This window comes from Pogona vitticeps, chromosome 3, assembly GCF_051106095.1.
Source record: "Pogona vitticeps strain Pit_001003342236 chromosome 3, PviZW2.1, whole genome shotgun sequence".
NCBI lineage: Eukaryota > Metazoa > Chordata > Lepidosauria > Squamata > Agamidae > Pogona > Pogona vitticeps.
In genome coordinates, this window is record NC_135785.1 from 197928362 (window position 1) to 197937233 (window position 8872).

Here is an 8872-nt window from a genome sequence, read left to right on the forward strand (position 1 = left end):
AATTCTCTTTTTTTTTTCTGTTATATTGTGTCTAAGTGATTGTGAAAATAAAGGCAGAGGATTTTTGCTTTCTTAAATTTGGTAAGAATTGTTGCTGGTGATGCTTCCAAAATAGAGGTGAGGGTATTCGTATTCATATATATAAATACAAGTATCCCCGCACAGGTGGAAATACAGTGGTGCCTCGCATTACGACGTTAATTCGTTCCAGCGAAATCGCTGTAGAATGAAAACGTCGTAATGCGAAAATAAAAAGCCCATTGAAACGCATTGAAACCCCTTCAATGCGTTCCAATGGGCTGGAAACTCACAGTCCAGCAATGATCCTCCATAGGGTGGCCATTTTTGGTCCCTGTCTTGCGAGGAATCTGTCCCAGAAAACAGCGGGGAGCCATTTTATTTACCTGGTGGCCATTTTGAAACCGCCGATCAGCTGGAGGAAAATCGTCGTTTTGCAAAGAATCAGTTCCCAAAGCAGGGAACTGATCATCGCAAAGCGAAAAAAAACCCATTCAGACCATTGTTTTGCGATCACAATTGCGATCGCAAAAAGATCATCGTAATGTGGTTTTGTCATAATGCGGGGCAATTGTAAAGTGAGGCACCACTGTAACAATGATTTCACTGCCACCGCCAGGTCCACAGAGGCTTCCTATTGCGTCGTTGTCCGCAATCGATTACCCACTCCTGGGAGGAGGCGAGATGACAAGCCTCTCTGCTAGTTTGCAGAGTGGCTAATCCATTGCAAAGAACGGCACGATAGGAAGCCTCCGCAGAGCTGGGGGCAGTGGCAAAATCATGAGTGGACAGTCCAGCCCCATGGGACCAGACCCTCATTATTTCCACCTGTGCAGGGATATCCGTATTCAAATATGAATACCCTATCTCTATTCCAAAATATCCACAGGTGACTTAAACCACAATAGAAGGTCATTGAAAGAACAGAAGGTCAGGACACTTGCTCAGCAAGAAAATGGCTGGAAGAGTTTCCTAGAACATCCTTCTGTTCTGGGTTCTTTTTAAAGAGAAAGGCGGGATAAAAATATTTTTAATAATAAAACTAGGCCTCATTAAGCAAAATGGGTACAACTCATCTTATACTGAAAGAGATGGATATCTTTGCATGGGGAGGAGTAGATAGAAATGTCACCCGTCATTTATGATAATTTACCGTATTTTTCGCACTATAGAACGCACTTTTTCCCCACAAAACAGGGGGGTCGAAAGTCTGTGCGTCTTATGGAGCGAAGAAAACAGATTATTTTTTCCTGTTTTCTTCTCCGAAAAATTTGGTGCGTCTTATGGAGAGGTGCGTCTTATGGAGCGAAAAATATGTAATGTCTAGATTTACAAATTATAACCAAAACATTCATTCAGTTGTCAAGATTGTTTGTAATTCATTGACCTTGCTCTGCCGGAGCTGGCTAGTTGTTTTGCAATGCTGTCAAGCAAAGAGAGTCAGTGGTCCCAGTATGTAAAAATGGGTATCAATACTTTAATCAAAGATAAGCCTAACACGTTTCAGCTATTGCACTCCTTTTCGGATAAATATGGAGTGAGAGATTGTCCACAAAAATATCCTTAGAGACAACTTCTACATAAGCACAACATCAGCGCCCCTGAAGAAGGCTAAAAGTGCAATAGGTGAAACGCATTGGCCTTACCTTTGAATAAAGTATTGATACCCATTTTTACATCCTGGGAACACCGTCTCTCTTTGCTTGACAGCTTCAGTGTATGTACCAGTCCTTTTTGTTCTAGTTGTTTTGCAATGACTTATGTGAACTATTTTTTTCAAGCTGCAAGTTTCAGCACTACTTTTCCTTTCCTGCACCCCTTTCAATTTTTCTAACTCTCTTAAACATACAAGGCTTCAAACCTTGACATGTTCATCATTACAATGCCATAAGAGAATGAAGAATCAGGACTCTGAAAACTCCTCTGGAAACAGGAGCTTAGAATTTTAGAAGACTGGCACACAGTTCATGAATTATTTTCCTGTAGTGCTAGAGCCTCCTTCATGGATTGCTGCCTCCTTCATGGATTGCTGCCTTGTCGTGGCGAAGGGGCTTGAGTAACTCAGAGAAACTATGGGCTATGCCGTGCAGGGACACCCAAGACGGACAGGACATAGTGGAGAGTTCCGACTAAACGCAATCCACCTGGAGCAGGAAATGGCAAGCCACTCCAGTATCTTTGCCAAGAACGCCCCATGATCAGAAACAAAAGGCTAAAAGATATGACGCTGGAAGATGGGCCCCTCAGGTCGGAAGGCGTCCAACATGCTACTGAGGAAGAGCGGAGGACAAGTACAAGTAGCTCCAGAGCTAATGAAGTGGTTGGGCCAAAGCCGAAAGGACGCTCAGCTGTGGACGTGCCTGGAAGTGAAAGGAAAATCCAATGCTGCAAAGAAAAATACTGCATAGGAACCTGGAATGTAAGATCTATGAACCTTGGGAAGCTGGAGGTGGTCAAACAGGAGATGGCAAGGATAAACATCGACATCCTGGGCATCAGTGAACTAAAATGGACAGGAATGGGCGAATTCAGCTCAGATGATTATCATATCTACTACTGTGGGCAAGAATCCCGTAGAAGAAATGGAGTAGCCCTCCTAGTCAACAAAAGAGTGGGAAAAGCTGTAATGGGATACAATCTCAAAAATGACAGAATGATGTCAATACGAATCCAAGGCAGACCATTCAACATCACAATAATCCAAGTTTATGCACCAACCAGCATTGCTGAGGAGACTGAAATTGAACAATTCTATGAAGATTTACAACACCTTCTAGAACTGACACCAAAGAAAGATGTTCTTCTCATTCTAGGGGACTGGAATGCTAAAGTAGGGAGCCAAGAGATAAAAGGAACAACAGGGAAGTTTGGCCTTGGAGTTCAGAATGAAGCAGGACAAAGGCTAATAGAGTTTTGTCAAGAGAATAAGCTGGTCATCACAAACACTCTTTTCCAACAACACAAGAGGCGACTCTATACATGGAAATCACCAGATGGGCAATATCGAAATCAGATTGATTATATTCTCTGCAGCCAAAGATGGAGAAGCTCTATACAGTCAGCAAAAACAAGACCTGGAGCTGACTGCGGTTCTGATCATCAGCTTCTCATAGCAAAATTCAAGCTTAGACTGAAGAGATTAGGAAAAACCACTGGGCCACTCAGCTATAATCTAAACCAAATCCCTTATGAATACACAGTGGAAGTAAAGAACAGATTTAAGGAACTAGATTTGGTGGACAGAGTGCCTGAAGAACTTTGGATAGAGGCTCGTAACATTGTCCAGGAGGCAGCAACGAAAACCATCCCAAAGAAAAGGAAATGCAAGAAAGCAAAGTGGCTGTCCAACGAGGCCTTAGAAATAGCAGAGAGGACAAGGGAAGCAAAATGCAAGGGAGATAGGGAAAGTTACAGAAACTTGAATTCAGACTTCCAAAGAATAGCAAGGAGAGACAAGAGGGCCTTCTTAAATGAACAATGCAAAGAAATAGAGGAAGATAACAGAAAAGGAAAGACCAGAGATCTGTTCAGGAAAATTGGACATATTAGAGGAACATTTTGCGCAAAGATGAACATGATAAAAGACAAAAATGGGAGGGACCTAACAGAAGCAGAAGACGTCAAGAAGAGATGGCAAGAATACACAGAGGAATTATATCAGAAAGATTTGGATATCCCGGACAACCCAGACAATGTAGTTGCTGACCTTGAGCCAGACATCCTGGAGAGCGAAGTCAAGTGGGCCTTAGAAAGCCTGGCTAACAACAAGGCCAGTGGAGGTGATGGCATTCCAGTTGAACTATTTAAAATCTTGAAAGATGATGCTGTTAAGGTGCTACATTCAATATGCCAGCAAGTTTGGAAAACTCAACAGTGGCCAGAGGATTGGAAAAGATCAGTCTACATCCCAATCCCAAAGAAAGGCAGTGCCAAAGAATGCTCCAACTACCGTACAATTGCACTCATTTCGCACGCTAGCAAGGTTATGCTCAAAATCCTCCAAGGTAGGCTTCAGCAGTATGTGGACCGAGAACTCCCAGAAGTACAAGCTGGATTCCGAAGAGGCAGAGGAACTCGAGACCAAATTGCTAACTTGCGCTGGATTATGGAGAAAGCCAGAGAGTTCCAGAAAAATATCTACTTCTGCTTCATTGACTATGCAAAAGCCTTTGACTGTGTGGACCACAGCAAACTATGGCAAGTTCTTAAAGAAATGGGAGTGCCTGACCACTTTATCTGTCTCCTGAGAAACCTATATGTGGGACAGGAAGCAACAGTTAGAACTGGTCATGGAACAACTGAGTGGTTCAAAATTGGGAAAGGAGTACGGCAAGGCTGTATATTGTCCCCCAGCTTATTTAACTTATATGCAGAATACATCATGCGGAAGGCTGGACTGGAAGAAACCCAAGCCGGAATTAAGATTGCCGGAAGAAATATCAACAACCTCCGATATGCAGATGATACCACTCTGATGGCAGAAAGTGAGGAGGAATTAAAGAACCTTGTAATGAGAGTGAAAGAGGAGAGTGCAAAAAACGGTCTGAAACTCAACATCAAAAAAACTAAGATCATGGCCACTGGTCCCATCACCTCCTGGCAAATAGAAGGGGAAGATATGGAGGCAGTGTCAAATTTTATCTTCCTGGGCTCCATGATTACTTCAGATGGAGACAGCAGCCCTGAAATTAAAAGGCGCCTTCTTCTTGGGAGGAAAGCGATGACAAATCTTGACAGCATCTTGAAAAGCAGAGACATCACCTTGCCAACAAAAGTCCGAATAGTCAAAGCTATGGTTTTTCCTGTCGTGATGTATGGAAGTGAGAGCTGGACCATAAAGAAAGCAGACCGCCGAAGAATTGATGCCTTTGAATTGTGGTGCTGGAGGAGGCTCTTGAGAATCCCCTGGACTGCAAGGAGAACAAACCTATCAGTTCTAAAGGAAATCAACCCTGAATGCTCACTTGAAGGACAGATCCTGAAGCTGAGGCTCCAGTACTTTGGCCATCTCATGAGAAGAGAAGACTCCTTGGAAAAAACCTTGATGTTAGGAAGGTGTGATGGCAAGAGGAGAAGGGGACGACCAAGGATGAGATGGCTGGACAGTGTCTGCGAAGCAACCAACATGAACCTGACACAACTCCGGGAGGCAGTAGAAGACAGGAGGGCCTGGCGTGCTCTGGTCCATGGGGTCACGAAGAGTCGGACACGACTAAACGACTAAACACAGTGCTAGAGCACACATGACCCCCATCTGTTGGTGAAGTGGTGGGTTTTTTTTAAGCATTAAACACAATCCTATTAGTTAAACTTGCTGTTGTAGTTCTTTTGATGTAAATCTCAGCTGTGAGTTGCTACAAGAAGCCAGCAAAGGCATTTACTGTCACACAACAGTCATGTGACTTGGAACATGACAGCAAGTGTTTGCACTGATTTTTCTCATAGGCATCCTTCAGTCTCAAGAGACTATGGTAACATGCTCTGAATCGAGGAGTGTCCTCTCCAGAGCATGAAGCCCGGGTAAGGTAATATGGAGGATAGGCTGTTACCCAAGCAGCAGATCCCCCCTCTCCACATTGCTGAAATGATCCAATGGAAAGGCAAGAGCCAATGCAACTGGTTCCAGCAATGTCGCAGGAGTTGGCAGAACGACGCATGCTGCCTTCGGGACTCCAGCTCCGGATTTTGCCTCGAGGTTAACTCCTGAAGCCTTTTCCATGAATGGATATAGCCACAAGGCAGTGGAGGTTTGAAATCGGAGTTTTCCTTCTCCTAGATGGGCTGCCTTCCATGGCTGACGAGCCCCACCTACCCGGCGCACTGATTTTTAAATCTGAGTAATTCACAGCCGGAATGTACACCAATCGAGGTAGGCGGACTTCAATTTTCACTTGGATTTGATGGCTTTTTGATACAGTTGGAAAGCACTTATCAGAGTATTATACAGGACTTTCTGCTTTTTGCTAAAATTTTACTCAGCATCGTGTCCGTTACGCTTTTAATGTGTGATGTAAGGGAAGGCTATCTGGACAGTTTAAGGTAAGTGGGAGCAACATATGTAGATGTAGCACATGGCTCAGCTTTTATCAACAAAATGGGGATGATGAAAATTGTAGTCCAGCACATCTGGAGAACATCAGGTTTGGGAAAGCTAATGTTTGAATTCCAGGGCAAATATTTTTAGTGCAAATCAGGGGAGTGTAAACTGAGATTTTCTGTCAACAATTGTCAGGTCCCAAGACATCCTGAGAACAGCCATATTTAGTCTAAAGCTGGTACATGCACAGATGGCAAAAGAGAAGAAATCTAACACATCCACTAACTAGCCTAGGATTCACAATTCTCATGCAAATTGCAAACACATTTTATGATAATTGTACATCAACAAAATGTGCAAAGTACTTGCTTTCCTCCAAGTAAGGATATGTTCCCACTGTGGTTCTCCATACTGAATTGGTTGATGATTAAAGCCCTACTAAAAGCAGAAAATAGTTTTTAAATCATTGGACTTCGCTAGCCTGAATGCAGTATCAGATAACTGAGCATGAGCAAACGATATGAAAAAGAATTTTGCATTCATTGGAGAGATGTAAACAATGGGGCCCCTCAAGGATCTCTCTTCATAAATGATATGGGATTACTGGTCAGTAATGAGTTGGCTAATTTTGTTGATGACATCCAGTGAGTTAAAACACAGTGGAATAACAAAGACCTCCAAAAAGATCTCTCTACACTGGGGGAATGTGGTATTAAAATGGGCAACATAAGCAACCGAGTAAAGATGCACATTTAGAACAGTCAAGAACACTTCATCAAACAAGGATAAAAGAAAATGGTGATCTGCTCTCACTCTTGCTCTCTGTTAGTTCATATGTATGAGGGCAAAATCAGAAACAATATTTAATAATTCAAACAGAATTACAGTTCACCTCACCAGGTCGTGAAGATTATGACCAGGCATTCTATACTTGTATATGCAGTTGCCCTATGCACATTAAGAGCAAAAATGAAACCAACAAACAGCCTATTCCTATTTATACACACTGATAGGGACTGAACTTCAGTTTTAGGCCAAAAAAGATGACGGCAGGGAGCTCAACGAAAACGTTGAGCTGTATTGCTGCTGATGTTCCATGTTTAGATCAAAAGTGAGGACGTAAGTGAGGATTAACAGGATGCATGTGTAGACATGTATGAATTGGAAAAACTGGACTGGGAGACATTTTTCTCCATCTATAAATCAATACTAGGACACAATGACATCTATGGAAGCTGAAGAGTGGGACATTGAGCATACTCAAAAGGAAGCACTTCTTCAAGGATCACATCGTTAAACTTTCGAATTTGCCAGTGGCAGCTGCCAGTTTCAACAGCTTTGAAAGTGGGGTTGGGACAGGCAGACAAACCCAAAGAAAAGGAAGATGTTAATGACTACCAGTTATGGTGGTTACATAATGCCTTCAGATCTTGAAGACAGTAAATTTCTGGACTATAGCACTCAGAATCTCTCAGCCAGTACAGCTACTGGCAATAGTATCTAAGGTAAATGTCAGCCACGGTAGGATTGTCTTTGAAGAAACACTGGATATAAATAAAACATAAACAGACATTGGGAAACATAAGATGGAGAGTGTCATTGTGCCCATTCTAGTGGTTCCGCTAGCCATGAACCACATGTAGATACTTGCAGGGGCATGGTCTGGAAGCCATACAGCCCCTAAACAATGTCAGAGTGTTCGCAGTGGTGAAATCCATTCTGGAAGCTAAGGGCTTGTCTACACACTTGGAAAGGAGCAGGCTGAATCAGGCTAATCTTTGCATTCAAATGGCATAGGAATCTCAAGCAATCCTATTTGGTCCGCAGCAGCCTTCCTCCAATTTTCCAATCTCCTGAAGTGGCTTAATAAGACAACCACTTCAGGATATTGGTAAATTAATCACTACCTTGGCTCCATGATGGGGCCAAGGAAGTGGGAAAAATATTTAAATATACAGATAGCTGAATCAGGGCAGGCTCTCAAATGGAGTTTTAAAAGAACAGCAAAGAAAATCTTCCGGTATGAAGCTTTCCATTTGTCTTATTTTTTTTTTAAGTAGTGCAGAGATGTGATGTATGGAAGTGAGAGCTGGACCATAAAGAAAGCAGACCGCCGAAGAATTGATGCCTTTGAATTGTGGTGCTGGAGGAGGCTCTTGAGAATCCCCTGGACTGCAAGGAGAACAAACCTATCAGTTCTAAAGGAAATCAACCCTGAGTGCTCACTGGAAGGACAGATCCTGAAGCTGAGGCTCCAGTACTTTGGCCATCTCATGAGAAGAAAAGAGTCATTGGAAAAAACCTTGATGTTAGGAAGGTGTGATGGCAAGAGGAGAAGGGGACGACCGAGGATGAGATGGCTGGACAGTGTCTGCGAAGCAACCAACATGAACCTGACACAACTCCGGGAGGCAGTAGAAGACAGGAGGGCCTGGCGTGCTCTGGTCCATGGGGTCACGAAGAGTCGGACACGACTAAACGACTAAACACAAAGAAAATCTTCCGGTATGAAGCTTTCCATTTGTCTTATTTTTTTTTAAGTAGTGCAGAGAATATCCATTACTAAATACAAGCACACATTTCCCCCCCCCCCCACTTCCTCGACCCTTCTGTGGAGCTGAGGAAGTGATTAATTTACCAATATAATGAAGTGGCTCTTTTCTTAAGCCATTTCACAATATTGGCAAATTAGAGGAAGACTCACTTTTGGTACATTCCCAGCAATCACATACACAAGAAACAGACCAAACCACAGCAGTCCTACTCATATATAAAAAAAGTAGAAGCCCCATGACAGGGGCCAGAAAGGTACAGGGA